This window comes from Pleurodeles waltl, chromosome 7 (assembly GCF_031143425.1).
Source record: "Pleurodeles waltl isolate 20211129_DDA chromosome 7, aPleWal1.hap1.20221129, whole genome shotgun sequence".
Taxonomy (NCBI): domain Eukaryota; kingdom Metazoa; phylum Chordata; class Amphibia; order Caudata; family Salamandridae; genus Pleurodeles; species Pleurodeles waltl.
The window spans coordinates 1,367,346,516-1,367,364,556 of NC_090446.1; the positions used below are offsets into that span (position 1 = coordinate 1,367,346,516).

Genomic DNA, 18,041 nt, shown 5'->3' on the forward strand with positions numbered 1-18,041 from the left:
CTGCACTTAATTTTTCCATTTCAAGCACTGTGGTTAGGACATGAAACGGCATAAAACGCGCTTAGGGTCCCTGTCACCCTCGCACTCCAACAGACACGCGCTGCGTGTCCTGCGGAGTGGTAATGGTGAGTTGGCCTCCCTATTACAAACCCATGACCTGTGAGTAACATAGAAGATCCGTAGACCAGTATCCTATGCCCTCGCTGCTACCCGGGAGAGGATGTTGTCTTTAGCAACGCAGGTTGCGCACGGCGTCACGAGCCCGTCAGCGTCAAACCAAAGGCCTCTGCGGCGACTGGCATCGTGCGCGCCATAGCGGGTCCCCAGAGCATCTTCTCTGGGAGGTGCCTATGGCGACAGGTGGAAGCAGGGCGTGTCCCTCCTCGCCTCCTAGGGGCATTCTGTTGTTTGTTTATGAAAGAGACGCTCTACCCCGCTTTTAAGGATCAGACAAGCCTGCCGTGGTTGTGGGGCCCTCTAAGCACCTGCCGCGAAGGTCGCCGTGCGACCCCCGGACGCTGACAGCGAGGTGAGTGTTGAGAGAGATCCGGGCTGCGAGAGACCCTGGGCGGTCTGGCCAGTGTTATCAAGGAAAGCCATTCAAATGGATTATACTGACACGGATGTCAGCACCTACAGACAAATCAGTTCATAAAACGAGATATGCACATATCCACACGATTACTGTTATTACATAGAAGGCATGCAGGGAGGATACTAGAAAGAAAAGTAAAAAGACAAACCTATGTCAAGAAACCTATAGAAAAGGAAAGCTATTGAACGCCAGTAGGGCTGGGATGAAGTCAATGAAACAAAGATGACTCTGGAAGGCTCTAACTGTAGAAAGAACCAAGACCTCCAGATTTGAAAGTGGGCTGAGATGAAGCCCCACTAAAGCTTTTGATGACAGTGGTGGCACACCCACCACTTTACCGTGTGCGGGATTTAATCCCCGTTTATTGTCTAGCATTTGGGATATCTATTGGTTAATCTGTTTGTTGTGAAAGATGCGAAATGTCCGATAATTGACTGCTGGCGGCAATTACGAACCGTTTATTGACTGTGATGATGCTAATGCACAATGATTGTGTGATCTGGGATTATGGACCACGAACTGATTTGAAGATTTTGCAATTACGAGCCATTTATTGACCGTAATGATGCTAATGCACAATTATTGTGTGTTTTGGGATTATGGACCACGAATTGATTTGAAGATTATTTTATGCCCCAATATCTGATTTGAGAGGGGCAAAAACATGAGTAAAATGATTTACATTGCACTAAAGCATCAAAAACAAACCGTGGGAATGACTGAAATCTCAATACCTGACCGCGGGTGGGGCCAAAGCACTGATAACTGACTTTAATAGAGGTTTAAACATTACCTATTGTGGCTAGAGCTGAAGGCTAAAACATTGAATGGGTGGGCGACTGCATAATAGAGCTAGAGTTCTAATAGTTGACTGGGTAGGCAACTGCATAATAGTGCTAGACTTCTAATAGCTGACTGGGTGGGCTGCTGCATAATAGTGCTAGACTTCTAATAGTTGACTGGGTGGGCTGCTGCATAATAGAGCTAGAGTTCTAATAGTTGACTGGGTAGGCAACTGCATAATAGTGCTAGAGTTCTAATAGTTGACTGGGTGGGCTGCTGCATAATAGTGCTAGAGTTCTAATAGTTGACTGGGTGGACAAATGCATAATTATTGGCTGTAGATAGTGTAAAGCTCCAGTAATTGCCTGCACCTTCGGCTAAGGTTCCAAGCACTTACTATGTGTTGGGTTAAAGCATCAGCATTTGATTTTGAGTGTAAAGCACACACTATGGGTTGTAGGATATGATTTTTTTTTTATGTAACCAATTTTATTAGTTTTCTTGCACAAAATAGGCACAGAGTCCATACGTTATCACAATTACATGTGACATCATGGCACAGACATGCACTAAGCAGTAGAAGAGATGCACAGGGAGGACATATGGGCTTCGATTATGGAGAGACAGGCAATTCAGTCAAAGTGTCTCAGACATTTCCCCCACACCCGGCCATGTTTCAATGGGCATCGCCGGGCTTCATTTACAGGCTTCTCTTGCTGGGCACCCCAGTTAATCCCTCTTCTCGATTGCTTCAACATGGGAGGAGCGGGACTCTTCCAACAAGCTTCTATATCCCACGTGGCCACTACAGTTTCAATACCCAAAAACATTTGGTCTGCTCTTGAGCCTCCAGACCCCTCCAGTACACCAAGTATCAATAACAAAGCAGAAAGGGGGACTTCCCAGCCCAGCACCTCCCCAAGTTCCCCCCCCCCCCTCAGCAGACCAGTACCTCTGTATCACAGCTCATAGCCATACCATATGGTAGAAATCAGCTAAATCATGTGCACAGCGTGGGCAAGCAGGGCTGGAGAGGAAGCCTTCACCGTGTAGTATGGCCAGTGTAAGATAGGCACAATACAGACAATATATCTGGATCATGCAAAGCTGGGAAGAGCTCGCGATGGACCGTGGTGCCACTGTTGCATCTCGCCAGTCATCATCTTCAAGGGGGCCCCATTCAGCTTTCGCAGTGGTTCTAGAGTTCCTGGGGTGTTGAGGATTAGGGTCTAGTAGATTTGGGATATACCTCACTATCCCAGCGCTCCCATAAATTCTTTGGCCTCAAGTAGACTGAATTTGGGGGGGGAAGGTTATGTGAGCCATGTGGGTAGAAAGTGCGTGCCTCAGTTGTAACTATTTGTAGAATTGTGAGGAGGTAAGGGCATTGTAATTTTGAAGCTATTGAAAGAAACGCATATAGATACTAGACCACACATCAGCAGTAGAGTTATTCCGATGAGGCACCATTTCCCAAACCCTGCCAGTCCCACTACTTCTCTCAACCACATACTAGTGCTTAATTTGTGCTTGTTGGTTCCGGTGCTAAGCACCGGCACTTATTTTTGAAGTCCATCGCTTATTCTTCTGCCTCAAGCATTTGCTGCGAGCAAAAGACACATATGGGAAAGACGAAGGAAGGGAAAAACGAAAAAACGTCACAAAGGGAGAAAGCAGAAACCTGCAAGAGTGAGTTGAAGTGGCTGTAAATGGATTAAACGGTGGGAGATGGCGTCAGGCTTACGCCGCCTCAGTATTCCATGGGGGGATGGGGTGTCTTTGGTGTGTAAGTCTGGCGTCCTACTTTTTATGTCGGCGTGCTGCCATCCACATGAGGAATACGGCTCTGGTCACTACAGGGATAGTAGTATTAATGGGGGATCCATAGAGCATGGCCATCATCTGAGAAAATCCCAGGGTTGTCAAATCAAGCTGATATGCGGGATCAGACCACCCTCCCGTGAGCCAGACGTTGATCACCAGAAGGAGGGTCGCCCAATAGTAAAGGTGGAGGTTAGTCATTCCTAACCCACTTTTATAGGGTGCCGTTGGCAGTGGCAGAAGGCCAGGTGGGGCCTAGAATTATACCACAGGAGGGGACTCCTGCCTGTCTAGCACCCTAAACCAGTGCTGAGGTATGAGAATCGGCAGGTTTTGAAAAACGTAAAGGAATCTGGGTTGGATCCTCATTTTATAAAGCCCGAGCCTACACATGACGTTCAATGGTAGGGAGTGCCATCTGTGAAGATCTTCCTTAGCCTTCTTTGTTAGGGGCCTGTGATTAAGGGTCCAGGTTAGTTCTGGGTGGAGTGCCATCCAAATCCTCAGGTAGCGAAAGATAAAGTGACATATTGGGGTGTCTTTCTGCCAGGCAATAGAGTTGTGGATGATATTGAGAGGGATCAGAACCGATCTCATTGGATTAACCTAGAGGCCACCCCAAAGATCTTAAGGATGTGAAGACAGTGGGGTCCACTCAGTGCTGGTTACCCCAAGTAAAGGAGGACATCATCAGCATAGAGTGTCATACAGTCTTCGCACCCCTCGTTCCATCTCCATCCCCGTATTTGGCCATCGCAACGGATCAGGCATCCGAGGGGCTCAATCGCCAGCACAAAGAGGAGGGGGGGAAAGGGAGCATCCTTGTTGCATCCCTTTCCTGATGGGAAAAACCTGAAAGAGCACGATGTTGACCTGAACCCTTGCAGTGGAGTTGGTGTAGAGCACATGAACCAGCCTACGAAAACGGAGTCCAAAGCCATTGTGTATCAGCACATGTTCCAGATAGCTCTAGACTACTTTTTCAAAGGCTTTCCCGAAATCCAGTCTGGGAGACAGCAAATGATGGTGGACCAGGGCCACGTGGAGCCATCTGAGACAGTGCAGCATACTGTGGGTTGGTATGAAGCCACGCTGATCGGGATGTGTAAGTGTGTGCAGTACTCGCTTAAGATGGGCAGTCAATATAGTGTCATAGATTTTGACCTCCCCGTTCATAAGTGTGATTGGACGGTAGTCAGAACAGCAGAATGACGGGGGCTGGGTCTTTAGTATAACTACAATAGTGGCCGAATCTATTTCAGAGGGGAATGTGCCCTTCTTGAGCTCTTTGTTGTAAAGGGCCAGCAGCCGGGGTATGAACATCTCTCTGAATTTTGATTAGTGCTCTGTAGAAAAACCTGTCTGATCCCAGGGTCTTCCCGGAGGCCAATGAGGAGATGGCCTCTCCCACTTCCTCGGCAGCAAAGGCTGGTCCATCAACAAAACTCCTGAGGAGGCTTGGCAGAGAAGGGGTAATTCGCTTAGATGGTGAGGAACTGGTCTTGTGTTGACAGGGGCAGCATACAATCATCTGTAGTAAGCCACAAATGTTTGTGCAATGTCACGAAGGGTGCGATGGGTACGACCATATTCGTCAGCTATTTTAGGGATAATCCTACTCGCTTGCTGACGTGAGATCTGCCAGTAGAGGAGTTTACTGTTTTTATCTCCCCAGGCATAGACCTGAGGTGTTGTCGAGCGCCACATTTTGCGTTGCGGATTCTATTGACAGAAGGCGGATCTCCTTCTCTAAAAGGTCTAACTGTCAAGACACCTCCTCCCCTGAGTCTGTTGCAGTGCTAGCTTCCAAGCGAAGAGCACGTGCTCCTAGTTGGGTAATCTGGTGAGAATGAGCCGGTTCTTGTGTGTGGCTCTGACTCTTGGCGAGTCCCCTGGTCACAGCTTTACTGGCTGCGCAGAGGGTGCCTGCCGATCTAACAGAGCCATCATTATGGTGGAAGTAGGCTTTCAAATCGCCATCAAGAGCCTGCATGTAGGACTCGTCTTAAAGGTATCAGGCATTGAGATGCCACATGGGGTGGGGTCGGTCCTGTGGGCACCCAGGCTTATGAGAAGAGGAGCATGGTCTGAAATGCCTTCGGGGAGAATTTTAATTTGGGACACTTCCTGGCAGTCCGGGGCCGCTATGAGGAGGAGGTCTATGCAAGATTGGGTGTGGTGGGCTGCAGAGGTGTGAGTGTATTGGTGAGGTTGAGGATGCCAGGTCCACCAGACATCACAAAGACCAACAGCAGAGGCCCAGTCCTGGAGATGGCAGGCACCAGCTTGACGGGAGACAGAGGGAGGGCTTGTGGCATCGGTTTCAGGTGCTGGAACAGCATTAAAGTCACCCTCAATCACTGTGAGTCCCTCGAGAAGGGCAAGTAGGATTTTGGAGAGGTCCCAAAGGACAGCTCCCAGGGCTGTAGGGGGTGCATATACTGTAACCAGGTTGATGGTGCATCCCTTTACCATTCCGTTCCGGTAAAGGCCAGGAAACGACCCTGAGGGTCTTTTGTGTCTTGAATAACGGACATGGGGAAGGAAACGGAGTGTAAGAATCTCTACAACTCAGGATACCCGAGCCTGAGTAAAAGACCCTGTCGTACCCCTGGAAGGGACAAGAGTGCCCCATATAATTTGTTGGCCAATACCCCAGTACTGGATCAGTAAAGAATTTCTTGCCACCACCTGCTGTGGGACCCCAGATTCTGGTACAGAAATCTTGGCACACTGACTGTGTATAATTAATACGAGAAAGAAGCTACCAAATTGTGTATATTTCACAAGTCCATCTCAGGAACTGGTTTCAGGAAGCCTCCCCTCCTCCCGGTCTGCTCCAGCCATGTGCTTTATCTTGCAGTGTCAGGTGTAAGAATTGGGAGTTTTCTGTGAGGAGAGACCCTCCCCAAAAGTCATAAAAGAGGGAGAGGCTTACCACTTAAATTAGTGTGGGAAACATTTATGTGAAAGCATAAGTGGGGAAGAGGACTTTGGTTTTCCCTATAGTAAAAAGGAATGCTATGTCACCTATCCTCCTCACTGTCACGTCTGGTCCATTTCAGAGGGCTTCAAAAATGTTTTGGAAAAGCCCTGCAATTCACATTGCTCTCTGGAGGTTCTCTCCACCTTTGTTAGACTCCACTGTATTGCAGTAAATCAAAATGGATTCTTGTGTGGCCAAAGCCATAACCACATACGCACTCCTGGTAGTGCCTATTATACCCATATGGATCAAATACTCACATGCATCATCCATGTCCCACATTGATGGAGGTAAGGTTCATGGGAGTGTCAGACCAATTTAAATATATGGGAAAGGATGGGAGACACCATCAGTGCACACACATGATTGTTGTATGTGCTCTGACCCAAAACAAAATCAATAACCTACACAAATCACTATGGGGAACTTGAGTTAGGGCTGCACGCTCTGCAAAGCCATAAACATCATAGGTAAGAGTGCGGTCTGGTCTGTAGTGCTATCAGACAGTGCCCACTGGGCTCGCCAGACAGGTCAGTGTGTGGCCCGGCTTTTTGTTTGGTTTGTGGGCCTGTTTTATGGTCTGGTGAGCCAACTTTTACTGTTGATTTCCCTGTTATTAAAACAAACATTGCCTGCAGCAAGCTCAAATAAATGAATTCTTCCATTCTTTGTATACAGCGTGCCTTTACAAGTTCAAAACTGCTCTGATTTGCACACACAGGCCACTTTTTAGCTATTTGATTCACTAATTGGGTCCACTTTTATTTTGGTGCCTGGGACTATTTTCTATCCCAGTCCGACCCTGTGCGAAGGATCCAAAGTCATAGGTGGTACTCACACTTATTTATGCATTAAAAATGTATGCAACACACCATATCTGAGGATTGATTTTCTCTTTCTTTTTTTCACATTCTCATGGACAACTTTCTTTTCTTTCTCTGGGTATATGAGTTACAATATTTCTTTACATGATAGATTGCAAACACGTGTTTCACCTCGGGACAGTTAAGCCCAGTGCATACTCAAGGCTACAAAACATTTTGTGAAAATAATAATTAAAATAATGCAGCGTTTGGGGAGTATTGAGAAAGGTTTTTGAATGCAACGAAAGAACTTCCTTGGAAGCAAAATAGTGGTGTGGCAAGGCAAACAGGAGTACACACGAATGTAGGTGGTAAAGTAATTATGAGTCATATTTTCATAAATAACTAAATCTAATATACCTAAAAACTTTGCAAGCAAACAGAAGCAATATCAAAGAAGAATTTTTAAATTCAACGGCCTGAGGTAGAAATATGGAGATAGAAAAAAAATCTAAAGCCAAGAAGAAAAGTAAAAGCAGTAGAAAGGAAGTAGAAATTCCGAGTATGTATGAATATAAATTAGTACCAAAGTAATAGTCATAGTTGGGCTGAAGGATGATAGAATAATTCATAATCGGTTGTGAGTAAAACAGTTTAAGTGGGGCCGTAATTGAACCAAAAGTATCCCAGAGTATAGGGGGAGAGATGCTTTGATTACCAGGGAAAGTCGATGGTGCGTTCACAGCTGGTGTTATCTCTTTTTTTTTAACGTAAAACCTGTGCTTCCCACCAATACCACAATTTGGGCCAGATGAACATAGTTGCAGTTTTGCACTTCCTAAATAGCGACTCCATAGAAATCGCTATTTAGGAAATGCAAAGCGATATTTATCAAAATACTGATTTCCTAATAGTGCTTCCTACAAAATAGGAATCACTATTAGGAAATAGCAATTAGGAAATCCCATGCCATTTGTTACACTGGGACGGTTTTGCATTTCCAAAATAGCGATTTCCTATTAGGAAATCGCTATTTTGGAAATGCAAAACCAACAATGACAATGGGAAAAAGGCCCACCATGATGCAGCCCCAAAATAGTGGTGCACATGTATAGCACACATATGCCCTAGGGGCCTGTGCCTGCTCTATTGCACTTTAAAAAAGCATCTTTAGGTGGGTTTTTTTTTGTGTTTTTTTTTGAAACTGCACATGGTTGCCATTGACTTTTAGTCGATGGTAACTGCATTTCCTAAATGGCCAATTCATATTCAGGAAATGCTTTGTACATCTGAACTGAATAGGAATCACACATAGGTGATCCCTATTTGCATTTCCTATTTAGAGGATCGCAAATTGCGATTTCTACTGGGTAGAAATTGCAATTTGCAATTCCCTATAGGGCTTTGTACATCTGAAAAACCCATTTAGCATTTCTTAACAGCCTGAAATAGCGATTTGGACCGTTAAGAAATGCTAAATGTCTTGTACATCCGGCCCTAAGTAATGTAGCCCACGAAGCGATTACTCTATCCATTGTACAGAAATGACAATGAATTGCCTATCCCACCGGAACCAGAATTTTTTAGTCCAGTATTATCTTCCACTTTCAGGCACGATTCTACTCTTTCCCAACACACAGATAAAACTAGTAACTTTCCTTCCAGTCTGATTGTCTAGTGCTTTTTTTTTTTTAGCTTAAGGACAGGAAAAAGCCTCTCGACCAGAGAGTGAGAATTTACAGAAGGCTGAAACATGTTGACCACCATTTAAGGTTGAACCAACTGCCCTTCTGTTTCAATGTAACTTTGGGTGACCATGATAAAATTATGACCAATGTCCCCCACAATGTAATTTTAACACAGAATGTTTTCTTTTGAACCCATTACTCCCCCGTAACTGCAGCAGGGATCGCTTGACGGATGAGTTTAGATTGCGGGATTTGAAAATATAGGACATTTATAAAAACCTAATGATCACTGTGAAAAGAACACAGTTAAAAATGAAGTTACAGTTCTGGCTCAAATGCCAGAAACCACCACAATTCTGCAGTGAGGGTTACCAATGCACACAACACATGCCATAACTTGCACCACCCGCCATGTTGTTCTCTTTTTTCTTTATTTCTGCACAGTTTGCAAGTTGGTGTTTTGACAATGGCAGCTGGTGGTTTGCCATATTTGAGCCAGCATCAAGCCTCCTTTTTTAACAGTTTTTTTCCCGTGAGTGTGGTAGTTGATATTCTGGCTGTAGAATTTTTTGGCGGCCTATATTGTGGCAGTCGATATTATGAGGTATAACTGCTAGGGCCGCACACACTTACCTGGTGTGAAGTCGACTCCGAATGGACTGAGAGTCTCCAAGACCTAAGTTAAATGGAGAGGAGGATAGAGTTTGCTTTTAAAGGAAAGAGAGAAAGAAAATGAGACTTTGTGAAATATTCATGAATATGTGAAATCGAACGGAATATCTAAAGTACTCGTTGACTCAGGCAGACTGGACAGGGTTGCATGAATGCGAATGGTAATGCGCATGGTTGACAGAAGTGGATAGCCTGGACAGGATGGGTAATAGAGGATGGGACACTGCATGTCTGAGAAAGGAAGGCTTGAGTGGAAGTTAGCTATGGCCTTGTTGGGAGTGCATCCATAGATGGGCAGACTAATGAACAGACAGACAGATGTAAAGTTATAAAGTTGTTGAGAATATTATGAGCGATGAATCTTAATCTGCAGACAATAAGCTAAAGTGGGGTAAACAAGGCCCTTTACTGAACTCCTCTGCTAATGATTGTGCAGTCAACACTGGCAGTTCTAATCACCCCTTAATTATATGAACCGACTATGAGCATTAGAAGTATTTAATCATATGTTTCAAGCCACTCATTAAACTCTCCTCAGCTATTAGTTCTGGGAGGAAGACAATGAGAATGTTTTTGGATGCACACACGCGCAGTCACATTTTCATATGGACAGTAGAAATATAGAACTAGACGCGCAAATATACACATGCACACATACATCTTCAAAAAGATACGGATGTGTGCACACATTTATGTACACCCAGACACAAATGTACACACAGACTCACACACAGGTATACACATAGATGAATGTACACACCAGCACATGCAGACACGCACATATATTATTTCAAAGAAAAAAACACACAAACTGAATTATGGTTCTGGCTTAAACACTAAAAACCACTCAAATTCACCGGTTATGATATGCTTCAAGATAATGCCTAAAATAGCTCACGTTGCCTGTCCTGTTTTACTCTTGCCATACTAATTTTTCAGTGCAATTTGCTAATCGATGTTTTGTGGACAGTGGTTGTTACGTAGTCATTTGAGTGGGCCCACTGGTTTCAGGCCCACCAGGGGTCTTTTGGGTGTTTCCCCTTCTTTTAATCCCCTACTGGTTTCAGCCATGACGTCAGAGCATATGGACTAAATAGATCCTCTTTCCCGCAGGAAAGATGGATTAGCAATACCCCCACTGTGTCGGTGACTTTCATTCCGGTGCCGTAGCGGGCCTTTTCCAACAGGTTGCCAAGGCCAGTAGCATACCACAACGTATCAGTACCTGTATGAGACATGCCTCTCTCCTCCACGTCCGATTCAAGGAGTCTAGCTTGTGAGGAGGCCTAGCACTGCCAACCTTGAATAATTTATGGACGTTATGAATCGTTTATCTGTTTTCAGTATCTTGGGAAGACCGACAGCAAGGGGCGAGGGCGGTCCTGCACTCCAAAAGGGGTGATCTGGTGTATGCACCATTGGCATAACGAAACTTGACGCCCCCACCCCCTTGCAAAATACATGAACCTCCCCCCAAACCAGTGCTTTAAATGGAAAAATAGAAGTGCAAGTACTCTGTAATAGAGTACCTGCTTGTTTCTGAGAAGTGCCGGTACTCTCCAATTAAAAGTATTACGTTTTTCCTGAGATATGCCGGTACTCTCCCTCTCAAAATAAAAAAGTGCCGGTACTCAGTACCGGAGAGTACCGGCCCATTTAAAGCACTGCCCCAAACCCCGGATTTACTCAGGAGCTCTCAGGCCCCGGTACTATGCTGAAAGGGCCCTTATTATGCCACAGTTTTGCCCACACGCAGTCGAGGGTAGCTCCCAACTCGCTGCAGACTTAAAAAAGCCTACATATTATTTTGTTTTTTTGGTGGAGGTTCTCGAAAAAACTGTTTCTTTGAGGGGTGGGAGATAAAGGTTTTTTGTTTTTTGGCAGTGTTTTTTGTGTTTTAAACTTTTTTGTCAACTGTAGCAGCAAACGGCTACATTTTACTTATGGAAATTTTGAATATGCTGGTCTATTTTCTCCCCTCTGACCTTGTTTTGCTCACCAGATGTGGACTTTACACTCCACGCAATATGGAGCAAAAAACCTCAGGTGCAGATTCATCTCCTCCTCCTGACAGGTCAGCAGCTCCTTGGACACACCTAGCAGAATGCCACTATCTTCAGCTTTGCTCCCTTCTACTCATGGTGGCCACATACTCATTCCTATACTTAAACCTTTGGTGTCTTTGTATCGTTGTTCCCCCCCAAATTACTATAATTCATTGATGAGCTTTTGCTCAAAGAGCGTATAGGTCAGCGTCCATTCAGTGAGTTTCTTTTTGACAGAGTAGTGGGAAAAGAATTCCCATATAAGAGTATTTAGATAACGTCTCCTGATTCACTGTCTCTCTGGTGCAGACCACCTCTTCCTCAGTAGCAGCAGCTGATGTTGATAGTCTTACAGCATTTGGCTGGGTCTTATCTGTAATCTTCTTGGATGAAATGTGTTCAGGCCTCTTGCTTCAGAATGGTGGAAGTGCACTTTTCTTTCTATTGGAAAGTTACCATGGGCAACAACAGAATCTCAGAACAGAATGGTCTTTAAAATGTAATTAATCTGATAACTTCAAAGAAAGAATAGCTCTTATTACTAGATGCGCTTGGTCTGCAGTCTTGTGAGGGGGCCAGTGACCCAGCTCAATTAAAAAAGTTGGGTTGAGTATGACCAACCCCTTACAATTTGAATGTGGTTTCAGGGCACACCTAATAGGACATTTCTATGAACATAAAGGTAAGTATTTCCATTTTATGTGGCCCACAAAATTGTTGGTAGTCTACCGACTATTTTCCGAGGCCGCAGACTTGACATACCGATAATTAACTGGTAATCCACGGCTTCAACCACCAAGGTGTAGACTCGGACCACAGACTCAATGCATCTAAGGTGGCACCTGTCGTCCACAGTCTAGTTGTCACAGCAGCAGACTTTGGACACCATCTTGGATGTATGGGGTATGTTATCAAGGCTGCAGTCTACTAGTGCCATATTATGTGCCTCAAATCCATGGCCACGAAAAATAGTAAGGGGACTACTGCACACGGACATATTTTATTTTTCATTATTTGTTGGAGCTCACTGAAGGTTCCCTCCTAATGCCTGGGGTCAGGGCATGCTCATCCTGTCCCATTAAATGCCCTTTTCCTTTGGGACAGGGAGACCTTGCCCTGCGCCTTGTAATGGTGGCAGCAAGAGTAATTTTACTTTTGCGGCCAGCCATTTGGCGCCGTCGGATCCGCAACCGCTCTTTGCTTTGCCAGGAGATCTAAAATGTATAACAGGAGCCGAAGATGCTCTCGGCAAATGTAAGACCTTTAAGTTTTGAACTTCTGGCTTGCGGACAGCCGCGGATTTAGTATTTGCAACTTCGGGGACTTAAGTGACCAAGACATACTAAAGTGTTAACCCTTTCAAGCCTACTTGGCATCTACTTGTAATGAAGAAAACATGTATGCTGGGGAAAAAGAAAAACTCTATTAGGCATCACCCAGCAGTGGTGGTGCATTAGCTGTATCACAACAAAACAAGTGAAGCCTGCATCTCATTCTTGAACTATATGTTGTAGAGAGAGCTGAAGCCCCGGGGCAAAGATCCCAAGCTACCTTCCCATGTGACACCCTGGTCAAGGAACATGTATATACTATGCAAAGACAACAGAGACATGTAGATATGTTTTGACTGTAAACGCACATCAGTAAATGCAATGAAGGCAGGCACTACAGTTCACTCAATTACTCTTAAAGAATGAAGGCCTGCTGATCATTGCATCAGTCAATTTATTATCATGGAATTACTCACTGGTAGAAATATTTACACCATCACTTGTGGCATTTTCTACCTAAATGTTATGAGACGCTGCAGTGCTTGGCATTGAATACAGTGATGTATACTCTGAAGTTCATAAAAGCAGAGGCACAGATGTTGCTCTACACTGCTCTTCTTAACAGTCTAGCAGAAGTCATTTGTTGGCGTTTCAAACCTCTTGTCAGAAATAAAGCAGGGTCTCTTTCAGTACACAGACAGCAGTTCACAGGTGTATGTATCACCTTCCATAATTGTGGTTATAAATAAGCTATGAAGGATGGTGAAGAAATCTAAATGCTGAGTTCTTAAGGTGACCTGGCTTAATTGATGTGGAAATCAATAAGTGAAAAGGTGTAAACAGGGATGCTGTGGCAGAAAAAAATAAGTGTATTTTAGTGCTACACTCTACTGCCAAACAGTGATTCAAGTGAAACATATGAGCAGCATAGTTAGATTTGTGTAACGAGCTAAACTTTCAATGCACAAATATGAATGTAGGCATGTGCTTATTTATGCCATGAAATCAGTGTGGGGCTTTTACACTTTGATTAAAGATGCTCTCGCTTCACACAGCACCTGTACATATTGTCTGAATCCTGCCATTGTTTTTGCATCCTTGTCTTCTATTAGTGCATCAGAGTGCTTTGTTGTAGCTAGAGGGTGGAATGTTCGCACTTCATGAAGCATCCAACCAAACTAGCAGTCTTTCCTTTACTCTGCAGACATTGTGGGATGCTAAAATGCTTACATGCATGGCAGAGGAGACGGCACTAGTTGTTGTTAGACTTTGGGAGGGGAACGTTTCTCATAAAATATTCCAATGCCCTTTCCCAAATGAGAACGTCTGTCTCTCCACAACTCTTGTGTCCATATCTAACAGAAGTACTTTATGTTAAGGAAACGTTCCCTGCCAAGAACAACTTCCCACGTAATCTCGTCCTTCCACTAATATTTGAAAAACTAATCTAATTGCGTCTCTTAATGGTATATTTCTCAGCCAGTCTAAAACACTTAGGCCCATATTTATGGGAAAATTACGGAGTGCGACGCTGCCCCAAAATTGGCAGCGACGCGCTCTGTCATTTTCACAATGCAGGGATGCGCTGTATTTAAGTGAATACAGCGCACCCCTGTGTTGTCCCCTGTGCTTGAGCTAAATTCAGCTGCCAGCGCCAATACAGTCATCCTTGCACCATCGTTCAATGATGTTTGCATTGACGGCTGTGATTGTTTATGTGCAGGAAGGTGTCCCTTCCTGAACATAAACAATCACTAATGGCACTTTGGCACTTCTGTGTTTGTGGCAGAATGCAGCAAACACAGAAGTGCCAAAGGGTCCTTTTCAAATGATTGTTCATGTTCCCGCACATACACAGTAATTTCTGGCATTTTGCTTTTTCTAAGCATGCTGCAGAATGGAGCACGCATAGAGAAAGCAAAGAATGAAGAGGAATATAAGTATTCCTCCTCATTGCACCTTGTTAACGCCACCCCTGGGGGTGGCATTAGATTTTGGCGTTGCCTCAGGTTTATGAAATCTTGTAAATCTGAGGCAGTGTCAAAATGCAAAGGGTGTTGCTGTGGCACGCCCACAGCAACGCCCATTGCACACCCCTCTGACGCAAAATACTGCGTCGGAGGGGGCCATATTTACAAGGAAGCGTAACGCCACAAAAAGTGGTGTTACACCTCTTTGTAAATATGAAGCAGTGGTTGGCAAACCTGGAGCGTCACATAAAGTGACACTCCAGTGGTGCTAGGGGATTATAAAATATGCCCCTCATTGTCTCTTAATTCTGGTCCCCCGGAGCAGCCCTAAAGAAAAAATCCCTGCTTTTGAGGTATGAATTGAAAATATTATATTATTTTGAAATGCCATCAAAAGAATAGAAGGCTTCCTTATCACACAGTTGTCCGATTGAGACAAGCAAAGAAGATATGCTTCATTTAATCATGAAGGGATTGTGTGGCAAATTTGGGTTACTCCAAAGTGAGGTATATTTCGTAAATTTTTTAATATGGACAAAGACATCAAAGAGATCCTGAAATACCCATGCATACTGAGCTAAAGTTTAAACTTTATCCTTTTAAAGTAGGCTGGGTCCTAAAAACCCAAAGGGGAAATTAAACTGGGGTATAAATCTCATAAGGGCAGTAAACTAGGCCCAAAACTCATAACTTGCAAAGAATGTGTTGAAAAGGTGGCTAAGAATTAAATATTTATAAGTGGAAGAGACCATCTACCCTTATCGAGAGACAAATGCAAATAATAGAGCGGTCCCTTAGGCTTTCGGTATTGCAATATAACCCTAGACCCAAAGGCATCTACCTTTTGAAAATAGATCATAAGACTAAAAGAGGTATTGCTTAAAAGTGGCATAAAAGACACAGATGGCTGTGACCTTTTAGGCAAAGATGAAGTCTGTCCCATTTGTGAAAGTCATTTCAGCCAGTAGGGTTCTATAGTTCAATTTAACCACGTTGAAGATTTGAGCATAAATGTTATCACCTAGATAGGTGACTAAGGATAAATGCCTGTCAGCCACTCAGTTAATTGAGAAATCACTCAGAGTTGGGGATTTTTTTTTTTAGCAGGCACTTTAGTTGAATTATTCGTTGAAAACGGGTCTGATTATAAAAAGTGCACTAGCACCTTGACATCATCAAAAGGTGAATTTTAAGAAGTTTCAAAAAAGGTTTTGAATACAATGCAAAAAACTGAGGAGACCGAGGGCAACCCTCTCTAGTTCCTTGGATTATTTGTAACTTGGCCCGTAGTACCCTGATACAGCATATTTGTGTGATAAAATCGCAATGCAGGGTTTGACTCGCTGAAGAAAAAAGAGCCAAAAAACACAGTTTTAAGGTGTACCCAAGAACAACCAGGACACCCTATAAAGTGCTCTTTCAGCATCCAACATGATCAACCTGGACAGTATCCTTATTTCCTCTGTTACGCCTAATACAGAAAGTGCTAAATTGATAGAAGTCGTGATGTCTCTTACAGGGATAAACCCACGCTACACTGGATCATCAAGCTCCATCATAAGGGATGATAGGCAAGTGGATAGGAACCTTGTATACATTTTGGATTCACAATTAATTAAATATACGAACCTATAAGAACCATTGAGTTTCGGATCCTTTCCTGTTTTTGAGGAATAACACAATGTAGGTTTCTCTCCAGGAACTAGGAATACTACTCTCTTCATCAGATGAATTAAAACGTTGAAGAAGAAACTTTAAGAGAATCTGTGTGATGGTTTTATAAACTTCTACTGGAATAGAATCTGGCCTAGCTGTGTCCCAGGTAAGCTAATGAGCCATAGGCTTTCTCAGGACAGACAAAACAATATTATAAAGTAATAGGGGTTCGAATATTGCCTTTGTTGATCAGTTAAAAGTTTGAGATATACTAAACACATAAAAGCATCCACTTGCACTAGTGAGGCCAATCAATGTCCCTTATATAAAGCTGAATAGAAGAAGTGAAAAGCCTTGATTAATGCTTCATTTCAAATCACTTTATTACCTGCAGTGTCCTTGATAGCCAGAATAAAATTGCTACTAACATGTTCTCTGTCTTTAATGACATAAATCGTCCCATATTCTCACTCTTCTCAAATAACACACTTTTGACCCCTTATGCTACACATTTTTTAAGTGACATTTATAAAATAACTAGATCACATTATATAGTTTTCTCATCAAGCTATGGCCTTTGTTTTCTCAAACATCTAGCATGAGTGAGCTCCAAGTCTAACAGCTCTTGTCTAAGAGAAGCTGCTACTCTTTTATCCACCGTATCCTTTCGAATAGTAAAGCTTAATGTGTACCCCCTGATTTATACCTTTCAGGGTATCCCAAACTATATTTAATAAGGAAAGTCCTTCAATTTCTACAATAGAGTCTTTAAGAATTTTTGACAGGTAATTTTAATCTAATATTAATTTATGATAAAAAGTCCAGCGTCTTTTGTGATACTATCTCATAGACAGCTGGTCAGCTAGATTTCAAGAATATCATATAATTCTCAAGTTGTTCTTATGGAGATAAAGGGTAACAAACTTCGGGCCAGATGTATCATGCACCTTTGCAGTCACAAATTGCCCGAATGGGACATTTGCGGCTGCAAAACTGCATTTTGGTATGTATGAATCCCAATTTGTGATTCGGTAACTTGTTGCTGAATCACAATTTGGAATTGCAACTACATAACGATTCGGTATTAGGAAGGGGCGTGTCAAGGGCATCCCTTCCTAATACCGAATCCCAGCGGTATGTAGGAATGTTTTGTGACCGAAATGCGATCACAAAACATTCACATTTTACCACCTACTTCAAGTAGGTGGTAACCCAGTTGCAACAGGGAAGGGGTCTCCAAGGAACACCTTCTCCTGTGTGAATGCATGCAAAAGCATTTTTAATAGCAGGCAGTGGTCGCGCGGACCACTGCTTACTCTTAAAATAATAAAAAGAAAACTTTTCAGTTTTCTTTTTTGAAACGCATCCTGCTTTCCTTTTTTAAGGAAACCGGGCTGCATTTAAAATAAAAAAGATTGCTTTATTTAAAAGCAATTACAGACATGGTGGTCTGCTCGGCCCAGCAGGCCACCACCCCTGTGATTTTAGCCATTCACAATGGGTCGCAAATTGTGATCTATCTCATGAATATTAATGAGGTAGGTCGATTTGCGGGCCATTGGGAATCGCTAAATGAAACTCCTGGAGTATCATACATTCAAAAGCGGTTACCTAATTGCAATCCGCAGATAATCGCAATTAGGTAATCACTATCCAGATAAATGATACATCTGGCCCTTAGTTCCATAAAAATCAAGTCAATCCTTGATAATATTGTTAAGGGGCAAAACATTTGGTGAGTTGGCTCCCAG

General features: G+C 43.5%; 1 protein-coding gene across 1 annotated transcript in view; it reads left to right on the plus strand.

The window, feature by feature from the left end:
* The first annotated feature begins 371 nt into the window (after window positions 1-371).
* Window positions 372-18,041, plus strand: part of GFY (golgi associated olfactory signaling regulator) — a 73,647-nt gene continuing 55,977 nt past the window's right edge. The window contains exon 1 of the mRNA XM_069202046.1: window positions 372-529. The gene's annotated coding sequence lies outside the window, so the exon portion shown is untranslated. The remainder of the gene's footprint in view (window positions 530-18,041) is intronic.